Source organism: Callospermophilus lateralis, chromosome 11 (assembly GCF_048772815.1).
Source record: "Callospermophilus lateralis isolate mCalLat2 chromosome 11, mCalLat2.hap1, whole genome shotgun sequence".
Classification (NCBI taxonomy): Eukaryota; Metazoa; Chordata; class Mammalia; order Rodentia; family Sciuridae; genus Callospermophilus; species Callospermophilus lateralis.
In genome coordinates this window covers 119,525,657-119,550,404 of record NC_135315.1, presented here as the reverse complement: position 1 = coordinate 119,550,404, position 24,748 = coordinate 119,525,657, and the positions used below count along the sequence as shown (strand labels likewise).

At 32.1% G+C, this 24,748-nt stretch overlaps 1 pseudogene; it reads left to right on the top strand.

Moving 5' to 3' along the window:
* The first annotated feature begins 2,928 nt into the window (after positions 1–2,928).
* LOC143410281 (testis-expressed protein 9-like) lies at positions 2,929–24,521 on the top strand (annotated as a pseudogene).
* Positions 24,522–24,748: the final 227 nt, after the last annotated feature.

Below are 24,748 nucleotides of genomic sequence, written 5' to 3'. Positions count from 1 at the left end.
CACAAATATCAGCTAAGTAATGAAAGATATGGATTGAGATGTGATTATATATCTAGGACAGAATAAGTGAAGATAAGGATATGTAAAAAGTTTTATCAGTGGATACTAAACTACAGTTAGATAGGAATACAAGTTCTGGTATGCTATTATTACATAGTAGGGTGTCTATAGATAACAATAATGCACTGTACACTTTAAAAAGCCAGAAAAAGGGAGTGGGGATTATGGATCAGTGGTAGAGTGCTCACCTGGTCCGGGTGAGGCACTGGGTTCAATCCTCAGCACCACATAAAAATAAATAAATAAAAATAAAGACATTGTGTCCACCTACAGCTAAAATTTAAAAAAAAAAGCCAGAAAATTTAAAGTTTTCACCATAAAGAATTGATAAGTGTTTGCAGAGTAAAACATTAAACAATGGACACATATCAAAGCATCGTACCCCATTAATACGTAAAATTTTATGCTTTATGTACCAGTCAAAATTAATGTAAATAAAGACTAAAATTATAATGAATACTCTGAAAAAGTTTATATGACAAGCAAATAATTTACTTATTATTTTTAGTGTACCTCACTATCTATAGTATATCTTACTATATCATACACGTATTTTCAAATTTCTACCTAATAGTAAAGAAAACAACATACAGACATTTTTGCTAAAGAAAAAAAAGTATTCATCAGCACTTGGGCTTTACTATAAGAGGTATGGTTAGAATACCAATTAACTAATAATACAATGAGAAAAATGTCTAACTTTAAGAAATTCCTAAAGAATAAATGAAATAAGGTATTTATTCAAAGCTTAGTTTTATGTTTGACACATGGAATCAAATAAATTATTATAGGATATTTTAATATTTTTCCATTGAAAAAAACATTAACTGTGATATAATGAACTTTGATTTATCAAAAACTTCTATTTAAGTTTTTTTAAATTATTGATCTAAAAATTACATTATTTTATGAAAATTATATTAAATTTTAACTAAAATATAAAAATATAAAAGCTAAAAAGTAAAAAAAAGTCCCCAGTTTTCTATTTTTTAATTTTTATGATCAACACATTATATTTATACATTTTTGAAACAATGTGATTTTTACATTTTTATGATGCAATTGTGTGAACACAATCAAAATCCTCTTCTAATATGAGATATAGAATGCATTACTGTTAATTATACTCACCCTATTATGCCATAGAACATAAGAATTTGCTGTGCCTATCAAACTATAACACTCTACCTGGTGACCAACCAATTTCTATTCCCTTCCCCCTCTACTTGTCCCCATCTCTGATGACCTCTAGTCTATTTGATTTCTATGAGATCAACTTTTTAAAACTGCCCACTGACTGAGATCATGTAGTATTTGTCTTTCTGTGCCTGAAACTCTCCAGTTTTAAACATTTCCTTCCTAGATTTGTGACTATGCTTTGAGACTTCATTATTATTAACACATACATTATTCAATTGCATTCAATTTAGTTAAATAGTATTTCTTACACATTGTCCCATTTTATCTATCATAGAGGAAAGATAGGAGGAAAGATACCCTTCTTTCATAAAATGTTACAGTGTTCCATTACATAAATCTTTTAATATTTTGGTTATTTCCAGTACAAGTAATCACAAATAATGCTATAACATGTAAAAGTCACACATGGAATAAGGTTGCCAATCTCTCCAGGCCCAGAAATGTGTACGTTTTGCATGTTTAACTGATTCTATTTTGTATACAGACTGTATGCAAAATAGAGGGGAAATAAGAACATTCATAATAAATAAGACAAATGAGTATGTATGAACAGTTAATGCTGAACTATAATAAGCACAATTAGTCCTGACTTCAGGCACACACTTAGCCCTCCTGTCATTTGAAATTTAGCAGTTTTGTTATATAATCATAATATTGTCTTGATTCTTTGGAAAATTACAAGTTTGTATGTGTAATGATATTGAACTGCAAACTGGTCAGTCATAGTGGAGATATTTATTAAATTTAATTATTTATTAAATTTATTAAATTTATTGGTCCAATTATTAAATTTATTAAATTTATTGGTCTAATCAAACTTTTCAGGGGTAATTGTGGTAGGGAAGGTAAGTGAAATCATAAGTCAGTTGCCCTTCAGTCTCTCTGTCTCTTTTTTTTTTAACCACAAATTTAATTTTTAATTTCTTTTTAGTTATACATGACATCAGTCTCTCTTAAGATGCTTTCGAGAAAGTGATGCCCAGACCATGGGCAGACAGTCGCCCATGCCCACATATTCCTGCTCCCATAAACAGAGAACTAGGACAAATGACCTTTATCTTAAATGCCACTTTTTTCTTATTGCTGAATTATCCTGCCACTCTCAGTATCTTCCTTTTTTAGTATCTTTGACCTAAGTGGAAGAATTTTCCCTTACTCTAGATGATTGCTTAGAATGGCTGGGTTATGTATTGAAGTAAAAGATTAAAAGGTAGTTTGGGAGCACAGGCTACTTTAAAAGATTTAAAGCTGACTTTTGCTAGAGAGGATTTGTGTTTGTTTATGTCAGTCACTTTAAGACATTACTGTCCTGAGACCCCTGTAAATTCTGTTTATTGTGGACCACCTTACTGAGTATAAATTCAGTCTGCAAACTTATGAGAGTCTAGGAGCAGGTTAGATCCTCTGGAGAGATTTTTCTTCCTGCTTCTAAACTCAGTTCTAATGAGATGTGAATAGTTCCCTGTCGTTCCTTTCTGTTGAGAGGGATTTATCTCATTCATCTTTGCCTTCAGAGTATTTAATGACTTTAGTATCCCTTAACAGGGATCTACCTGTTTTGAGCTATTTTGGGCATTTTTTTCCCTCTTAAAGTAGCAGTATGTCTTAAAACTGCTGATATATTAATTCAGCAAAAGACAGTAAGTGCAATCATTTAAATCCACAGAGGCACAGATCAGATTTCTAAAAGCCAATCTCCATGTTATGCAGGAGGAATTGGATAATGTTGTATGTGAATGCAATAAAAAGGTAAGATTTTAAAACTTCTTAAAAGAAATGCTCTAACATTCAAAGACATTTGGGAGCAGTTTCAATTATATTTTAATGGCTTTATTTTTAGCTATTATTCAGTTACATTTTGAATTAAAAATTATATATAAATACAGAACTTTATTCCAAGATGTTGAATTATCACAAAGCAAAAGAAGTTTTAAATGTGTACTAATTAGAATTCTTTTTCAGACTTACAAGGTAAGCTGTTAAACACAAATAAGCTATCTGACTTGCATTTTATAAGATGAAAATGGAATATACTTTTTTCTTCATTAAATGGCTATAAATATCTCATCAAAGATCGTATTCTGAAGTTCCTCTTCTGTTTTCTGCTTTGTTTGGATATGAACTCATGTACATTTTATCACCTATCTCTAATTTTGTAACTAGGAAGATGAATTGCAGGATTTAAAGTCTCAAGTAAAAAACCTTGAAGAAGATTGTGTGAGACAGCAATGAACAATTAATATGCAACTTTCCCAAATAGAAAAATATAAAAATCTTTTTGAAGAAGCAAATAAAAAATGTGATGGATTAGAACAACAGTTGACTTTAATAGAAAGGGTAATGATTTTGCTATTTTTCCTAACTTAATGCCAAAGGTACATTAAAACTACTAAAGTAACATTTGTATAAACACCACTTTTGGTTATTCAGTTATTAGTATTTACCAAAAACAACCTAAATACTATATATTTCATGCATTTAATTTTTTTTAGTTGTAGATTGACTCAATGCCTCTGTTTTTATGTGATGCTAGGATTGAACTCAGTGCCTCACACTTGCAAGGCTACAACTCCAGCCCTGTAAAGAACATAATTCAGTAGCTTAGTATATTTATAGAATTACACAACTACAACCACAGTCAATTTAGGCCATTTTCATAACCTAAAAAATAATACTTTTGTACCCTTTGGTTACCATACCTGACCTCTCTTTCCCCAAATGCTTTGAGCCCTAGGCAACCACTAATTTATTATCTGTCTCAATAGATTTGTCTATTCTAGAAATTTCATATATATGGACTTATATAATATGTGCTTTTTAATACTGACTTGTTTTTAAGTTTGATCCATGTTGTAACATCAATCAGTATTCCTTTTTGTTGGCCAGTAATATTCCCATCATATAGCCGTAACTCGCTCATCATTTAGACATTTGGATTATTTTGAATAATGCTGCTATGAACATTCACATACAAGGTTTATGTGATGATATGTTTTCACTTCTTTTGGCTATATACCTAGTAGTGAAATTGCTGAGTTATCTAGTGACATTATGTTTAATGTTTTGAGAAACTATTCAGTTTCCTAAACTGGCTACACTATTTTATATCCCACCAACAGGTGGAAGGAGGGGTCCAGTTTCTTCACATTCTCGCCCAACCTGTTACAGTATGTTTTTTATTGTAACTATTCTTCTGGTGTGAAGTAGTTACCTTATTATGTTTTTGCATTTCGCTAATAAATGATGATGTTGAACATCTTTTTATGTGCTTATTTTCTCTTTGTATCTCTTCTTTGGGAGAAATGGCTGTTCACATTGTTTGCCCATTTTTAAAACTGGGTTTTTTATTATTGGTAATAACAGTTCTTTAATAGGATATATATAGCTGTAAGTTTATATAGAGCAGTATGTCCCTTATCAGATATATAATAGGGACATATTTCTCTAAGTATGTGGGTTGTCTTTTTTTTTTTTTAAATAATGTTGCTACTACTCTCTATGTATTTTTTAAAATATTTATTCAGTTGTAGATGAACACACAGTATCTTTATTTATTTTCATGTGATGCTGAGGATCAAACCCAGTTCCTCACATATGTGAGGCAAGCGCTTTACCACTGAGCTAAAGCCCCCAGCCCCTGTGGGTTGTCTTTTACATTCCTTAAGGTATCCTTTAAAGCATGAAATTTTATCAAACATTTTGGTTGTTTAAACTTATAGTGTCATATCTAAGGAAAGAATATATTTTAAATGAACTCCTACTTATTTTTTTCTATTAATTTACCATTGTGATAATAAAAAATTCAACAATACTATATATAGGATTATTTTGTAAAACTTAATGATGATAAAAATAATAATATAGCATGTACTGAGATTTTAGTAAGAAAATATGCCTCCTTCATTACTACTTTATTATGATTCTCTTTAATATATTTGTATGAGAGCCTATTTTTAGGCATTTTATTTTGGTATAATTGACATTATCTTTGGTAATAATTTTAGTATCAGATTTATTTAGGCATAGTTTATATACAGTAAATTTGTTTTTTAGTATACAGTTTTGTGAGTTTTGATAAATGCACACAGTTGTTTAATCATTACCATAATCAATGACATAGACCAATTCCATTACCCCGAAATTCCTTTTGAATTTAGTTGAGTCCTTCCCCTAATCCCAGCCCTGGAAAATCACTGATAGTTTGGCCTTTTCCAGTATATATTATGTAAGTAGAATCACACAAACTATATCCTTTGAGTCTTATTTTTCCCACTTACCATAAAGCATTTGAAATTTATCCATGTTGCCCATTCCTTTCATTGCTGAGTAGTGTAAATGGTGAATGGATGTACCACAGTTTACCCACATATTTAGTAATGAAAATTGATTATAGTATCTAATAGTTTAAGTCTGTACTGCCAAAAAGGTAACCATTTATGGGCTGGGGTTGTGGCTTAGTGGTAGAGTGCTCGCCTAGCATGTGCAAGGCCCTGGGTTCAATCCTCAGCACCACATAAAAATAAATACATAAAATAAAAGTATTATGTTCAACTACAACTAAAAAATAAATATTAAAAAAGACAGCCATTTAATATTCATAGCTAGTCTAAATTGTGGTGTGCTATAGTATAAAATAAACATCAGATTTTAAAGACATAAAAGAAGAATGAATAAAATATCTCAATCTTTTTTTATTCTTATTAGTTACACATGATAGTAGAATGTAGTCAATCTTATTTTTTTATATTGGTCACATGTTGAAATAATATTTTAGATATACGTGGTTAAGTGAAATACATTATTAAAATTAATTTTGCCTTTTTCTTTTTAACCTCCTCAAAGTAGTTATTAGAAAATGTAAAGTTCATATTTTACTTCTGTCAGTTTAAGAAATATAGATGATTAATCTAAAAAAAAAGCTGTGACTGAGAGATCAACTTGTTTTTTTTTTTTTTTGATAGTATAGGACATTGAACCCAGGGCCTTATGTGTGCTAGGCAAGTAATCTACCACCAAGACATACCCTGAGCCATTTTTTAATCTATCTTTTTATTTATTTTTCAGTACTGGGAATGGAACCCAGAGGCATTTTACAATGAGCTACATCTCCAACCCTTTTTAGAAAGGGTCACTAAGTTGCCCAGGCTGGCCTCAAACTTATGATCCTCCTGCCTTAGCCTCCTGTTACTGGGATTACAAGCATGTGACACTGTGCCCAGCTATTCTGTTTTAATTTGCCATTTATCATTTGTCACCACACACCCAAGTACTACCCTTATCACTATTTTAGTCTCAAATAATATTGAAACTTTGGTTACATATTTGATCTTTGCTCTCATATCCTATCCTATGCATTATTTCTTCTAAATGTCTTCATGCATCTTTTTCAGTTTCTTGTCACCACTTGGTTCAAGCAATTACTACACTATTTTTGAACCTCTTAATAGGTCATTTTATGTCCATTCTCTCTTTGTCATCCATTATATCCTGGACTCTATCAAATAAATATTCTTAAAGGCAGCATTGCTTATACCCTTTCCTTTGAGGAAAAAGAGAAACAATTTTTTTTTAATGTTACACAGTAGGGGAACTGAGTCCGAGTGGTTAAGCAAACAGAATTCAAACTATTTTGTTTGATTCCTAAGTCTATATTCTCCCCACAAATGAGATCAACTATTTTTTAAATTGTGTATTAAGTTATTTTAGCAGCTGATAGTGACAGATGGATTATTTTCTAAATTATAAAAACAAAAAGCATTAGACTTTTTCTGTTATTGATCTTTTTAAAAATTAACTTTATTGGGGAATGAATTAAATACAATAAGACTTTTAAAATACAGTTCAATGAAGTTATTTTATTCTTTGCACTGGGAATTGAACCTAGGGGGCGCTTTACCAGTGAGCTACATCCTCACTTCTTTTTTTATTTTTTATTTTGAGATAGAGTCTTGTTAAGTTGTTGAGACTGGCCCCAAACTTGCAATCCTTTTGCCTCAGCCTCCCAGGAAAGGGCCAGTGCACCTGGTCAATGAATTTTGATGAATTAACATATCCTTGTAACCATCACAATCAAGATAGAGAAAATTTGTCACTCTCCTTCAAATGTCCTTTGTACCGCTTCCGCATAAAAACTTCCAATTTCTAACCAGGGCCCCAGGCAACCAAAGATCTGCATTCTTTCACTACAGTTTTGTTTTCTCTGTTCTAAAATTTCATATAGATGGAATCATAAATATGCAATTTTTGTATCTGGCTATTTTTGTTCTTAATGTTTTTTAAATACATCAGTATTATAACATGTTTTGTGGTTCATTTCTTTGTGTTGCTGAGTAGTATTTATTTGAAGATATGCCATATTTTGTTTATATGTTCACTAGTTTATGTGGGCATTAAATTTTTTTCCAGTTTATTAAAAATAAGGCCATTGGATTTCCATATGCAAGTATTTTGTGTAGATTCATATTTTGTGAATTCATATCCAGCATCAGAATGTTGGATAAATGTTCTGAGTCTTATAGAAATTACATATTAAATTTTTAAAGAAACTGTCAAATAGTTTTCCAAAGTGATAATTGAATTTTGCATTCCCACTAACAGTATGAGAGTTCAGTTCCTCTGTCTCCTCATCAACACTTGATATTTTCAGTCTTAATAATTTTAGCTCTACTAAAGGTGAAGTACTTTGTCATTGCAGTTTTTTATTTCCTTTCTGTTAATGTTTAACATCTTTTCATATGCTTATTGGTTATTCATATTTTTCTTCTTATGTATCTGTTGAAACCGTTTTTCCTGTTTGAAAAACACTGGGTTGTAGTAGTTCCTTATGCCTCTTTATGTATAATCCCTCGGTTAGAAGTGTATGTATTGTGAATAAAATGTCCTAGTCTGACTTGACTTGAATTTTCCTAACAGTATGTTTCCAAAGACAGCAGTTTTAAATTTTGATGCACTTTATACATTATTTTCTCTCTCTCTCTCTTTTTTTTTTAATTCTCTCCAGAAAGCTCTGTCCACCCTAAGGTCATGAGGATTTTCTCCTACAATTTTTGAGTGTGTGTGCACACGTTTGTGTGTATAATGTAAAATAAAAATTACATAATGTCCTATCTTTCAAATTAATTTTATGGTATGAGGGTTAATGTCAATGTTTAATTTTTTTTTCAATTTGTCCCCCTTTGGTTACCATGTCACCTGTGTAGAAAATGCATTGACTGCATATAGTTGTGGGTCTATTTCTGGACTCTGTTTTGATAGAGTGACCTATGTGTTTGATATAATTCATAAGATAAAATTTATAGGTAAAACCATGTGGAGTTTTCTTTTTGGAAGTATTGTAGTTACCAATTCAATTTATTTAATGCATATGTCTATTCTACCTTCATATTGCTTTTTGAATCAGCTTTGGTAATCTTTATTTTTCAAGAAACTTGTCCATTTCATCTAAGTAATAAAACACATTGACAAATTTGTTTATAATATTCCTTTATTTATAATATAATTTATAATACTTATATGACTTACAATAATGACACCTTTCATTCTTGATATTGATGATTTGTCTTATTTTTAATTAATCCTACATTAAATTTATTTATTTAAATCTCAAGCATACTGCATTTTCTAATACATTTTCCCCCTTTCAGAGATGGTTATTAATGGTTGGTCTTCTTTCTTCAACTTTCCAACACCCTTTCCAGCCTCTGAGTTTATGACTTTGCCCTCTGTTTTATTAAGAAAATGAAAATCAAAAGATAACTTCATCATCCTATCATGAAATCTACCAGCCTCTTTGCTTCTATACCCATATATTGTACTCCCTGTTATAATGGATTACTACCTCTTCTGTTTAAAGCCGATCCTTTAATTGTATGTGGATCCCATACCCTCCTATTCAAGGATTTTGCATCTTGCCATTATCCTGCCTTTGTCTTGCAAAATTAAAATTTATTGGATTCTTTTTTCATGAATATACAAACAAGCCATATGATCTCTCTCTTTTTCTCTCTCTATTTAATACCTGTTTAGATCTCACATCTCTTCCCACCCTACATCATTGCTACATCTTCCACAGCTGCCAGGATTTTCATTCCAAGTCTATTCTTATTCTACCTTCGTCATTTGTTTCTGAAACTTGATCTGATCAGTTATTTATCCTTATCTGATTTTTCTCACCTAAATTACTGTGGAACTTTTGTCACTTTCCCAGCATTTACTGCATTGTGCTGTAGCTGATACATGCACCTCTCTCATGTTCCCACTGTCTTTTATGAGGGATATAAGAATTATGAGAGGGTGGTAAATTATTTCCTCTTGAAGCTCCTAGCATTGGGTTTTAAAGCTAAATTTTATTTTCTTTATGCTACCTAGCTTTTTAAAATATTTATTTTTTAGTTATAGGTGGACACAATACCACTATTTATTTTTATGTGGTGCTGAGGGTCAAATCCAATGCCTCATGCATGCTAGGCGAGCGCTCTACCTTTGAGCCACAACCCCAACCCGATATCTAGCTTTATTTTCTTTAAAACATGAAATTCAAGACTTGGGACTTTTAATAAAACTTTTGTTCAGCAGTATATAAACTGCTTTTTGGAGGGTAACAGATTAATTTTTCTATTTTTAGGATGCCAGTAGTATCTTGTCTGTACTTAGTAAACGATACTAGAGTATGACTGAACACAGAAATGTTTTCAAATAGGTTTTCCTTTCTTTAGTGGCTTTATGTATGTAGAAAAAAAATTATTTCCTGCTTTACTATTCTCCTCACTGTCCTTTATCCTTTTTCTTCTTCATGTCTTCCCAGAAAGGGACAGTATTGATTAAAGAATTGGTGGGGAAACATCATGTAATGAAGGATGTTTTTATTTTTCTGCAAAGTAGGTTCCAAAATCACCAGCAGGAAGGAGGTTCCCCTGGTCTGTGAGAGAAGGCTGAAATTAGGTAGCAAGAACCGTGGACTTTGCAGCTAATGAACTTCTTTGCCTTTTCCATGTGAACAATGAAATAAATCATATGAGTTTTTAGCGTAGCTGCCACTCACAAAGCTGTGAAGAAGACTGTGACAGCAGATGGTATCCACACACAGTTTGATTTGTTTAGAAACCCACATAAAAAACAACATGTGTTGTTTTGTTTTTCCCCCTTAATTACTCAAAGCCAAGGAGATCAGTATTCAAAGATGATATAGCGATATATCCAGGAGAAAAAAATCATGAAAGAATACAGACTATGTTTTTATTGTATCATTTCAGTTCTACAGTATTTATTGGGTCTCTGCTTTCTGTAAGGGTCTAGACTAGGCCTTATGTTGAAGGGGCTACAAAAAGAGTGGGTTAAGTATTTATAAGTTCAAAGATGTTATTAGTCCCTTTTATATACCACTGAAGTGCTGGAAATAAATTAAGACAGTTTCTGTCCTCAAGGACCTAGTTTATAAAGGAATGAAGGAAATAAAGCAAAGGGACAGTTTAGTGTCATGTAGCAGGTGCTGTAATAAGTGTGTATTAAGAAGTCCTAGAGGCTCTAAGGAAAGGCAACCAATGCAACTTGGGTGGATAGTGAGGGTTAGAGATAGGAGGCTTCCTGGAGGAGGGAAAGTCCTAATGAACAACTCTGAGTCTTACTGAGTAGGTTAAGGGATCAGGATCAGAGGTTGGAAACATATGGCTGTTTGGGAGTAATCCAAGTACTGTTGATTTTACTGAAGGTAACATCTGTGAGAGATGAGGCTTGCTGATAGTGACCAGGTTCTGGTGGAGTTTGAAGTTACCAGTATGTTCATGTTTCTTTATGTTCTTCATGTTGGCCTCTTGACTGTATGCAATGGAATATCCTAGGTTATTTGCAGAAATATAAATCTAATCTAGGACATGGAAAACCATCATTCATAAATTATTGTTTCTGCTCAAAATTGAGATTTTCCTGTAGGACTAATACAGAATGTCTTGCCTTTGGCGAATTTTCTTAAATGTCACATTTTGCCAGTTTTACACAAAAACAGTGTTTGTGTGAGAGTGTATGTCTTACATTGGCCTTTGGGGAGGCTTCTGAGAGAACTCTATAGTTTTAAAAGGTTGCTTATAAAAAATAGGGACTGTGTTATAATGTTGTAGGTCAATAAAGGGAGAAAATTCCAAACAAAGTAAAAATTTAGTTCACAATTACATTTTTAGGATATATTTTTTTAATACCAGTTTGAGGCAAGAATTGCCTGAGAACTCTAATACTTAGTGCCCATCTACTAGCTGTGGTTGTGAGGGGGTGGGAGTGGGGTAGGTGGAGGGGGGCAGCAGGGATTTGCAGGAAAATTTGGGGAATGAAAAAGTGAAAAATATAAAAAGGGAAATTATTTTTTTCCTATGCAGGAATTAGAAAATAAAAGATGACTACAAAAACAGGCTGCCTCTACCCAAAGCACCACAGAAGTCCACTTGAATAGAGCCCTAGAAGAAGCAGAAAAGTATAAACTGGAGTTAAGTAAATTAAGACAAAACAACAAGGTATGGAAAGATTAAATAGTTTTGGTAGTGATCACTTTTGGTAACTTCCTCTTATGCAAGCATCAAAAATAATAGTTTTAGACTTACAATTCTTGATGTTATAATCAACATCTTTCTTTTTCAGCAAGTTAGGATTATATGCTGGGGCTGTTACCTCATTGGATGATACCACAGTTCTTTAGAGGATTCATTCACTTCTTTATCCAAAAGATCTTTATGGGTGCCCATATTATATGCCACTTTTCTGAGCTCAGGATAAGGAGTGGAGAAAAAAAAGTGTGTTTCATGTCTCATGTTGGTTATATTCTTTTCTGAGCCTCAATTTTCTAGTATAGAAAGCAAGGGGCTGTTTAACTTGGCAGTAGCTCTCAATAACTTGGCAGTAGCTCTCAAACTTGAGCATGTATCAGGATCACCTGAAGAGTTTTTTAAAACACAGATTGCTTGGCCTCAGCCTTGGAGTTTCTGACTCAGTAGGTCTAGGGTGAGGCCTGAGAATTTGGAACTTTAAAGAGGTTCCCAGGGGATACTGCTGCTGGTTCTGAAACCATAGTTCAATAACTACTGTCACAGAGCTATTAGAAAGATCCCATCTCCAAGGTCTAGCCAATGCTTGGCATAGGATTAACATTCAATGCCTTAACTAGCTGTTAAATTAATGAATTTTCAAGTATTGATGTATATGAAAATATCTGTACATTCTGTAAATACTGGCTGTTAGTTTTTTGTTCTGTGTCAACCTGAAAGAACAAAAGTCGATACTCCATCGGAATCTCTTCCCTTAGAACAATATTTAATAATTTAACAATGACATGTGATGAAATTAGGAACCACCTTCATTTCATATGCAGAAAATACATTTTGGATTATATTAGTAACAATAGGAATAAACTGGAACTGGCCTTGATTAGTCCTCCAACATGTTTAACAGAGGCAAATACATGACAGTGACTACAGTTTTAACAATATCATCTGTGAGATTATTTATCCTATTTTGATCAAACTATTTCATGTTCATGGGCCATTAATGACAGTATCAGATGAGCAAATTAAGTCATCTCTATGGACTTAATAATTAGCATATTAGAATATTTCCAATTTGCATTTTAAAAGGATTTTGAAGACAATAAAAGGAAGAGTAACCATGAGTGATTCAGGATTTGCAATTCTGGTTACAGATTTGATCTTTATATTAGCACACAGTAAAATAGTAGAAAGAAAAATTGGTTTCCAGTAGATGGCTCTCCTCATTGTATCTGGCCATCTTGAAAATTCAGGTGATGAAGACTTGTTATGTGAATAGCTCATTCTAAAACCATCAACACTATAAAAACAACTTGGATGCATTCAACATATAAACTTCTGACCCCAGATCTGCATATGATTGATTGATTTAAATTCATGGAATAATATTTGTGAATATATTGCTTATTATGTACTATAATGTAGACACTTGTGGCCAGATTTTTAAAATGTAACTTATTTCAGAATTCCAAAAAACTATGTGTCTTATACTTTTGATTTAAAAAAAAAATTTTGTAGTTGTAGATGGACAGAATGCCTTTATTTTATTTATTTTTATGTGGTGCTGAGGATCAAACCCAGTGCTAGGCAAGCTCTCTGCCACTAAGCTACAGCCCCAGCTCATACTTTGATTTTTTAAAAATTATTTTGCCTAATATTTATCTTTGAGGGATGTTTCAGGATTATATAGTAATTCTCTTAGAGTCTAATCTGTATGTGTTTTTGTGTGTGAGAGAGAGCAGGTTTTTTTCTTTCAATTTAATTCTTTTTACTTTGCCTCTCATTTTGATTAAACATATAATTATTGTTAAATAGTCAATTAAAATTATTCAGGTCTATATGTTTAAAAAATCTAACAGGGAAATATTAATGTTTCCATAAAACAGAACAAGATTACTTTGTAGTCATCAGAAACCAAAGATCTGTTTTTAAAAATAATGACAAACTTATTCTTAACAGAAATTAGGAAACAAATTTGGTTTTAAAGTAAGAGTAACTTTTGAAATGAAAAGTCAGTTAATTTAAACCAGGTGTTGTATGAATGAAGGGACCTTAGTCCTAATCACTATCATGTCCTCAGGGTCTAGCAAATGGTCATTGCTAAAGTCACACTGAAGGAAGGAATGTTAAAAGTAATGGTTTAACTGGAATTCCACTTAAAAACAGGACATTTGATTTGATGATTACTTGAAATCCTTTTTTAATGTGACACCAAAGTCCATGTTACTTCATTTCCAAAGAAATAATTTCTGATTCATCATTAATTCATTTAGAAATATTAGGGCCTGATAAGTACTGTACTGGCCAGATCTTTATTAGAAGCTGAAAGATGGAAAGGAGATAAAAATTGAATATATTCTTTGAAGTCTTGCAGCTTTTAGTGGAGAAGTTGGATGTTTAGATAACCCATCAAGCAAAATTAAGGGGCAACTGTGAGAAATTCTGTGGGTAAGCTAAGATCTGAATACTATATAGGAGTTAAGTGTCCAGGGAGATAATTATGGACAGAAGGAATACTAAGTAAAAATGGTTCTCTGACAAGAAAAGAGGACAAGTTAATGAAAGGCAAATTCGATGTGAAGGGAGTGATACAAAGTGAAGCTTTAAAGGGTGATGTCATCTAGATCCTTTCGGCCAGTGTTAAGGATTTTATATTTCATCCAAAGAGCAGTGCAAAACTACTATACAGTTATTCTTTGTAGGGCAGAGAATCTGGCAAGCAGGCCAGAATGGATGCAGATAGATTGGTTAAGAGTAAGTGTGAGAAATGATGATGTAGTTTGGACTAAAGTGATAGTGGTAGAAATGGGAGGGGTTAAGTTCTCAAATACATTTAGGAGCCAGGCTCAGTAGTGCATGCCTGTAATCCCAGCACCTCAGGAGGCTGAGGTGGGATGATCACAAGTTCAAAGTCAGCCTCAGCAAATTAGTGAGGCCCTAAGCAAGTTAGCAAGACCCTGTCTCAAAATAAAAAGAGCTGGGGATGTGGCTCAGTGGTTAAATGCCCCTGGGTTTGATGCAATAGGGCTTAGTGATACACTGGATATAGTCTGTGGGAAAGGAAAGCTTAAGGGAGGATAGTACTATTCACTGAATTAAGAAACACTGGAACAATTCTGGGGAAGAAAAGTATAAAGTTTGAAGTTATTCTGAGGAATCCAAGAGGAAATGTTTTAAAACTTAGAGAAGTCTGCATTGAATAGGAAGACAGAATAAGTGGGAGAAAGAGAAAAGCAAGGCCAGATTGAGCCTTGAAATAGTCCAGTATTTCTAAGGAGTATTCAGTACTCAATAGTATTCAGTACTTAACCACACCAATTGATCACCGAGAAATATTTTGGTAGAATGATAAGGGAAGAAGACAGATTTAATGGGAAATGAAAAATGAATGCAGGTGAGGAAGTGGAGATAGTGAATATATATGTGTGTAATTCTTCAAAGACACAAATGAGTAGAGTTGGAAGGACAGAGCTGAGTGAATTTTTTAATGAGATAATTTACATACAATAAAATGCAGATTGCACATGTATAGTTCACTGAGTTTGGGCTCCTTGTTTTGGTCAGCTTTTTCACTGCTGTGACTGACCAGACCAACTGTAGAGAGGAAAAGTTTATTTAGGGGCTCATGGTTTCAGAGGTCTCAATCCATAGACAGCCGGCTCCACTCCTTGGGGATCAAGATGAGGCAGAACAACATGGTGGAAGAGTATGGTGGAGGCACACAGCTTACATGATGACCAGGAAGTACAGAGACTCCACTTACCAGATAGAAATATACCCTGAAGCCACATCCCACCTGCCTTCAGTTACCGCTCAATTAATCCCATCAGATGATTAATTCAATGATCGAGTTAAGGCTTTCCTAACCCCATCATTTCTTCTCTGAATCTTCTTGCATTGTTTCACATGTGAGCCTTTGGGGGACACCTCACATCCAAACCATAATAGTCCTACTTATCTGTATAATGAGCCACTTTATAGAATATTTACATTTCCCCAGAAAGTGCTCTTGTTTCTGTTTCTAGGCCCCTCAGAGACTGCACTGGTCTGATTTCATTGGCTTCTTTCACTTACCATAATATAAGATTGACTTGTGTTTTTATATTTTATTGTTCCATCTTGTTAATGATTTACCAATTACTCTTTCCAAAGACTCAATTTTTGCCTTTATTTTCTTTATAATTTGTTTGCTATTTCACTGAATTCTCTTTATTGTATCCTTTTGTCCACTTGCTTTGGTTTTAATTTGTTCTTCTATTTCTAACTTCTTAAGTTGAAGGCTTAGATCATTGATTTTAAATTCTTCTTTTCTAAAGCATTTAATGGTAGTTTCCCTTAAAATTATGCTTTAGCTAACTCCCAGAACTATTTTTTTGCCTCTTTTAACTAAATATGTCTATTTTAATATACCTACTGTAATACAATTTACAAAAACCTGTACATATTTAGTGTAAAATTATTGAGTTTTGACTGTATACCTATGAAATAATCACCCATTATATATATCTGTCACCCCTGAAAGTTTGTGTCCCTTTACAATCCTCCATTCCAAGGTAACTTGTTTTTACATTTTCTAGAATTTTATGTTCTTTTAAATTTTTTTTCCAATGTGACTTCTTTTATTCAGGACAATTATTTTGAGATTCATCCATGTTGTTTCCTGTGAAAATAGTTAATTTAATAACTTTTTTTACCCATGGTATAAATATACCAGTATTTGTTCATCCATTAACTGTTGGACAAGTGGGTTGTTTCTAATTTTGGCCTATTTTACAAAAACTGCTATGAACATTCATGTATAATTTTTTTATATAGACATACACTTTTTTTCCTGTTGAATGTCTAAGTTATATTGTTAAACCTAAGGTAACAGATTTGTTTTCTTATAGAAGTTGAGTATCTTTTAGCTTTTATATTTTAGCTTTTATGTTTGGGGTTTTTCCTTATGATGCAAGATAAAAGGCATAAGGTTTTTTTTTTTTTTTTTTTTGGCTTTTTTTGGCATTTATTCCAGCACTGTTTGTTGAAAAGATAATTCTTTTATCATTGAATTGTCCTGAAACTTTTGTTGAAAATTTATTGCTCAGATAGGTATGGATCTATTCTGGGAATATTTATTTAATTGGTCTGAATGCCTGCCTTTATGCTAATCATTGTTTTGATTAGAGCTATATAAGTCTTGATATCAGTGAGTCCTCCATCTTTATTCTTCTTCTAATAAATTGCTTGGTTATTCTGGGTCCTTTTCTTATAAATTTTAGAACTACCTTAACAGTTTCCACAACAATTTCTGTTGAAATTTTGATTGGCATTGCATTAATCCATAGATAAATTTTGGGAAATTGGACAATATTGTGTCTTAAATCACAAATAGAGAATATCTGTATTTTAGGCCATCAATTCCTCTAAGCGATATTTTATACATATTAATATGTAGGTCTTGTGTATTTTTTGTCAACTTATCACTTAGTATTTCATATTTTTGATGTCACTATAAATACTTTTTAAATTCAAATTTATCTTTGTTACTAGAATAGAAAAATACTATTTAACTTCAGTACATTGTATACATCTGCAATTATGCTAGACTCACTTATTCTAGAATCCTTAGGATTTTCTGTACAGACTATGTAAAATGCCAACTAGGAAATATTTTAGGTTTTGTAGGCTATGTATGGTTCCTTTTTGTGTAGTCTCCACTGGCTTTCTTTTTTAAATTCATCTAACCCTTTCAAAATAAAAAAATTTTCAGGGGTGGGGGTGGGTACCGGGGATTGAACTTGTGTGCACTCAACCACTGAGCCACTTCCCCAGACCTATTTTGTATTTTATTAGAGACAGGGTCTCACTGAGTTGCTTCCCACCTCACTTTTGCTGAGGCTGGCTTTGAACTCAACATCCTCCTGCCTCAGTTTTCCCAGCCGCTGGCTGTTGTGCCACCGTGCCTGGCAAAATAAAAACATTTTTAACTTATGGCCTATAGAAAAACTGACCAAAGTTCCCTGGAAGATCTCAACAGGAATGCATACAGGATTTCTTTTCAGTTTCTTTTTTCTTGTTCTTTTGAGATAATAATATATTTTTCTTTTAACCTACTAATGTGACGAATAACATTGGTTGATTCTCAAATATTAAGACAAACATATTCCTGGGATGAACCTCACTTGAGATGTATCGTTATCCCCTTTATATAATATTAGGTTAAATTTGTGAAAATCTGCAGGCCTGTAAACTCAGTGGCTCGGGAGACTGAGGCAAAAGATGGCGAGTTCAAAGCCAGCTCAGCATAGGCAGGTGCTAAGCAATTCAGTGAGACCCTGTCTCTAAATAAAATATAAAATAGGGCTGGGGATGTGGCTCAGCAGTCAAGTGCCTCTGAGTTCAATCCCGGGTACCAAAAAAATACTGTGAAAATTTTAGAGACCTTTTTGTTTTTTAATATATGTACATATGGGAACATACTTTTAGTCTGTAGTTGGTATGTGTGTGATTGCATTTGTGGTGCTGGGGATTGAACCCAGGGCCTCCTGCATTTTAGGCCAACACTGGATCAATCAGCTACATCCTCCAGCCCTTGTTTTACTTTTCTTATAAATTCTTTCTCATCTATAGTTTATTTGTAAAAGATCATTGTTTTTGTTTTGGTATAAGCATGTAAGTTATGTCATGGAATTAATTTCCAACTTGTTTTTCTGGAAATGCTTAACTTTCTGAAAAAGCTTTTGTAGAGTTATTATGTTTTTCTTTGAATGTCTGGTATAGTTCACAAGTGAAGCCATATGGACCTACGGTTTTCTTATGGAACTATTTTAAAATTCAAATTCAATTTATTCAGTAGTTAAAGAAGCATTCTATATAGAGGCTATTGTATTTTCTTGTTTTTGGTGTTTCCATCTTGCAAAGAATCTGTTCATTTTACCTATGTTGTTAAATTTGTTGGCTTGAAGTTTTTTTTATACTATTTTTTCTTATTATCCTTTGAATATTCCTCTTACATTCTTATTTTTGATTGTACCCACCCCAGCTTCTTCATTCTAATTTTATTGGTAATTGGCTTCTTATCAGTCTCCCTAAAGACTTACTAATTCTGATTTCATTGATTTTTATCTATTTTGTGTCTATTTATGATTTATGTTTTTTTATTATTTCCTTCTCTTTATTTTGGGTTAAATTTGTTCTCATTTCTTATAGTGGAGTCTGCTGAAATGAAACCTTTTCTAATGTAAGTATTTAATCATTAAAATTTTCCTCTGTGCATTCCTACATCCCATAAACTAAAATTATTCATCCCATAAACTAAAATTATTCATCCTATTTTGAATACTTTCTAATTTTCCCCTTTGACTCATAAATTATTTAGAAGTTTGCCATTTTATTTCTAAATGTTTTGGGATTTTCCTTAACCATCCTTATTGATTTCTAATTTAATTATATCATGGACAGAGAATATATATGGTCTCATTTATATCACTGTAAATTCATGGAGATTTTTGATTCAAAATTAATGGCTTAAATTGACAACTATTCCATGTGTCCTTTAAAAGAATATGCATTTTGCATTTGTTGGGTGGAAAAGTCTATAAATGTCAAATATGTCAAGTTACTTAATGGTGGTATTCATGTTTTCTGTATCTTTACATATATTCTGTGTACTTCTTCTATCAAGGATTAAGAGAGGTACTGATTCTAAGTATACTTGTATATATATACATATATATAATATGTCTGTTTCTTCTAGTTTTATTAATATTTGCATCATGTATTTTGAAACTCCAATGATGCTCTATTACTATGAATATTAACATTCAGATTGTATGACTTCCTGATGAACCTGACCCCTTATAATACTATAACTTTTATTTCCTGGTAATAGACTGTGTTCTGATATTATTTTATTTGATATTTAAGCAACTCAGGTTTTATGTTAATTGTTAGCATTATCTTATTTTTTCCATCCTTATAATTACTTTGTTTCTTCTTATAGACAGCATATAATGGAGCTTTGTTTTCTGTTTGTTTTATTTTGTTTTTTTGTACCAGGGATTGAGCCCAGGGGTGCTTAACCACTGAGCCACCTCCCCAGCCCTTTAATTTTTTTTTGAGATGGGATCTTGCTAAGTTGCTTAGGACCTCAGCCTCCCAAGCTGCTGGAATTATAGGCATGCCACCATGCCTGGCTTGTTTTTAAAATCTGACAGTATCTAACTTTTTAATTAGGGTACTTACACCTTTGCATTTAATGTGATTATTAATATGGTTGGAATGAAATCTATTAACTAGCTGTTTGTTTTTATTCCTTATGTTCTTTTTTAAAATTAATTTTAAGAAATGATCTCCCTTTTTGTCTCATCTCCACTTCTGTGTGTGCATTTTAGCATTCATTATATACATCTTTAACTTATCAGGTAATATAGAATTTTATGAATAATGTAAACCTTTTAGCAGTATACTTTTTTTACACTATCCTTTCCTTTTTGCCACTAAGTAAATTTAAACATTTAAATTATGGCAAACTACAAATGAAAATTACCCTTTTAAACATTTTAAATTTAAAATAAAATATTGTTATATATATTCATATAGTTGTACAACCAATAACCAGAGCTCTCTACATCTTGCAAAAACAAACCCTGTAGTTCCCTCTTACCCTCGTCCCAGCCCTTGGCAAGCACCATTCTGCTTTCTGACTCTTCCTCACATGAATGAAATCATACAGTAGTATTTGTCTTCCTGTAACTAATCAACTTCATTTGACGTAGGTACTCAAAGTTGACCCATGTAGCATGAGTCAGAATCTGATTGCTTTCTAAGGTGCAAAAATAATCCATTAGATTTATAATATCACATTTTGTGTGTTCATGTGTCAATGAAAACTTGGGTTGTGTCTGAGTTTTTGGCTGTCCTCAATAGTACTGCTATGAACAAGGTCTACAAATATCTGAAACTGCTTTCAATTCTTTTAAGTGGAATTACAGGATCAGAGAAAATTATCTTTGAATTTTTTTAGGAACTGCTATTGTTTTTGATAGCAGCTGTATCATTTTACATTCCCACTTAGAGTGTACAAATTTCCCAATTTCCCCAGATCCTTGCCAATACTTCCTATCATCTACTATTTTTTTTCTTTTTTTAAATAGTAGTCATCCTAATGGGTTTGAGGCTTTATTTCATTGTGGTTTTGATTTGAATTTTCCTGATTATTAATTAAAAGATGTGGAACATCTTTTCATCTGCTTTTTAGCCCTTCATATGTATTCTTTAGAGAAATATATTACAATAATTTAATGAAAATATTATTATACTTTTAATGTCACATAGCCAAGAAATCCTTGCCACATCCCATGATATGATCTTTTCCTCCTAGGGTTCTAAGAGTTTTATAGCATTAGCTCTTATTCTTAAGTCTTTGATTCACTTGAGTTAATTTTTGCATAGCATGAGATCAGGAAAGAATTCTTTTGCATTTGCATATTCAGTTCCCCAGCACCACTCTGTTAAAGAGATTATCTTTTCCCTTCTTCTTCTTTTTTAAAAAATCTCTTGACCATATATATATGAGGGTTTGTTTCTAAGATTTATTCTATTCTATTGATCCGTATGTCTGTCTTGATGCCAGCACCACATTGTTCTAATATTGTACCTTTGTAGTAAGATTTGAAATCAAGAAATGTCAGACCTTTATCTTTGTTCTCTTTCAAGATTAATTTGGCTATTTGGGGTTCCTTGAGGTGTCCTACGAATGTAAAGAAAGATTTTTCTATTTCTACAAAAACCACTACTGTGATTTTGATAAAAACTGAATTTAATCTGTAGATCTCTTTGGGTTGCTACTGACATCTTAACAATATATTAAGCCTTTCAATCCATAAACACATGATGTCTTCCCATGTATTTGTCTTTAGTTTCTTCCAGCATGTAAGTCTTTTACCTTCTATTTTAAGTTTATTCCTTAGTATTTTATTCTTTTTGATGGTATTTTAAATGGAATTGTTTTCTAAATTTCTTTTTTTGGAATGTTCATTGTTAGTATATAGAAACAATTCATTTCTGACTTTTCTGAATTCATCTATTAGTTATGATAGTTTTTTCTTATGGTTTTAGACATATAAGAACGTGTTGTTTATGAAAAGCAATGTTACTTCTTCCTTTCCAATTTGGATGTCTTTCTTCTTCTGTACTAATTGGTCAAGTTACAACTTATAGTACTATGTAAAGCAGAAGGGACATAAATCGGTGCCTTTCTCTTGTTCCTGATCATAGCTTTGGGGCTTTTCACCATTGGGTATGATATCAGATGTGGTCTTTTCACATATAGCCTTCTGTTATGTAGAGATAGTTTCCTTCTTTCCGGGTTTTTAATTTTTTAATCACAAGCTTTTGAATCTTGTCAAATACTTTTTTGGCATCAATTCAGATGACAATATGGGGTTTCTCCATTCTGTTAATATGGTATGTTAACATTGATTTTGAATGTTTAATTATCCTTGCATTCTAGCAATAAATTCTATTTGGTCACCATGTATAATTCTTTTAATGTGATCAGGGATGTTGGCTTATAGTTTTCTGTAGAATACAGAAGTGTTCTATTCAATTCTAGGGAAGTATTTAAGGATAGATGGTGTTAATTCTTCTCTAAATGTTTGGTAGAATTCACAAGTGAAGCCAGACAGTTCTGGACTTTTATTTATCAGAAGGGTTTTGATACTCATTCAGTATCCTTACTAATTATAGGTCTATTCAGAATTTATATTATTCAGTTTTGGTAGGCTAAGTTTCTAGAATTTTTAATTTCATTTTGGCTATCCAAATGTTAGCTACACTGTTCATAGTATTTTTATGATACTTTCTATTTCTGTAAAATTGGTTGTATTGCCCCCTCTTTCATTTCTGATTTTAGGTATTTGCATCCTCTTTATCTTTTCTTCATCAGTCTACCTGAAGGTTCATTAATTTGTTAATCTTTCCAAAGCACCAACTGTTTCATTTGATTTTTTTTATTCTCTTATTTCTGCTCTCATGTTTATTATTCTCCATTTCTGCTAGCTTTGAGGTATTTCTGGTTCCTTAATTATTAAGTTAGGTTGGTTTGGGATCTTCTTCATTCTTAATATAAGCATTACATTATTAGTATTAGCAATGTTATACTCTATCCTATACATTTTGGTGTATTGATTTTCTAATTTCCATAGTTATATCTTCTTTGACCCACTGGTAGTTTGAATGTGCTATAAAGTTTGGATCCTGAATATCCCTCAAAGGCTCATGTGTTGAAGACATGTTGGGACATCTGCCCAGTGTTGGGACATCTGCAGCGGGTCTGCTCTTAGTGCCCCCAATACCACCACAGTCAAGGAGGACTATATAAATCATGTAATGTTTAGTATGAAGAAGGTTTACTGGCAAAATTAAAAGTATCAGTGATTTCCTTTTGGTATCATTTTATTATTATATGAAAGAGCAAACAATTCAGTATTTCAATACAGAGAGATTATGTTCACTGATTCTCTTTTGCATTGTGTAAGACGATTTTACTATGAGGTAGTCTCCCTTATGAGCAGTGCATGAATTCTCTACTAAGTTTTTAGACTATACCTGTTCCCTTAAACAGGTTCCTAAGAACGTTATCCTATAAAGATGTATGTATGTATGTATGTATGCAGATTTCAAGGGCTTTTTAAAGGATTCCCACATAGAAATTTGTACCATCCTGGCAGTACTGTTAGTCCAACAAGACTGCTGTTTTTGTTTGAGGTCTATCCCTGTGAACCCATGAACTGGTTAAGTACATTCTTAAAAACTAGGTGAATGAGGTCTTCAACCAGTATATCCTTTAAAGATCATATTTTGCTTACTAGTGATTACTCATCTATGCCTTGAAATGTATTTTTGGGGTTCAAATATTTGTTACCTGTTCCGAGTTCATTCAATACAAGTTTTTAATTTGACCTGATCATGATTTAAAGCTATCAAATTCCAGTAATTTGGTAATACAAAGAAAATTTTATGTACATGTATATTTCAGTTAAAAATAATTTTTATTACTGATGTGAAATAAAATAATTTACTTAAAAAATATAAAGATTACGTACTAAAAATTTTTCTTTTGTAGGATACAGCAAATGAAGAACACAAAAAAATTGAAATGTTAAAATCAGAAAACAAGAAGCTAGAAAAACAAAAAGGAGAATTAATGATAGGGTTTAAGAAACAATTAAAATTAATTGATGTTTTAAAAAGGCAGAAGGTGAGTATCAATGAAGGATTATAGATATTATCTGGACCTTTGTATTAGAGTTTTACTTTGTTTCATTTTGGTATCCTTAGACAAATTTTTATCTAAATAAAATCTGTTATACATAAGCTTGTATAATGTAGCATGTAAGTAAATTAGTTACATGGGAAATGGGACTGGTACAAATATTTGCCAAATATAGAATAACAATAACAATAACTATTTAGATGACTATTTTACTTTTCAAACCTTAAAGTACTCCCACTTTCATTTTTAAGGCATTTTACAATATTGAATTTTAATGGTAGGTTGGTTCAGTATTACTGTTGGGACAAGAAAGGCTTTTCAAATATTTGCTTATTAGAATGCATGTTTTTCAAACTTATATTTTGATATCCATCTGACAATATTGATTTCTTTTTAAACAGATGCACATTGAAGCTGCCAAGATGCTATCTTTCACTGAAGAAGAATTTATGAAGGCACTTGAATGGGGCAATTCATGAATGATCTACTTCAATTAGTCTCTATAACTTAAAAAGTTAAAACTTTTTAATTTCACAAAAATCTTCAAAGATTTCCTAACTTAGATGTGGGGATATAAAACTTTTTCTCATATGTAATTATTAATGAAAAGGAAATATTGTATAAAATAAAGCAGCAAGAATTTTTTAATCTATTTCTTACAACCATTTTTAATTTTTATGACCTTTTTGATATTTTACAACTGCAC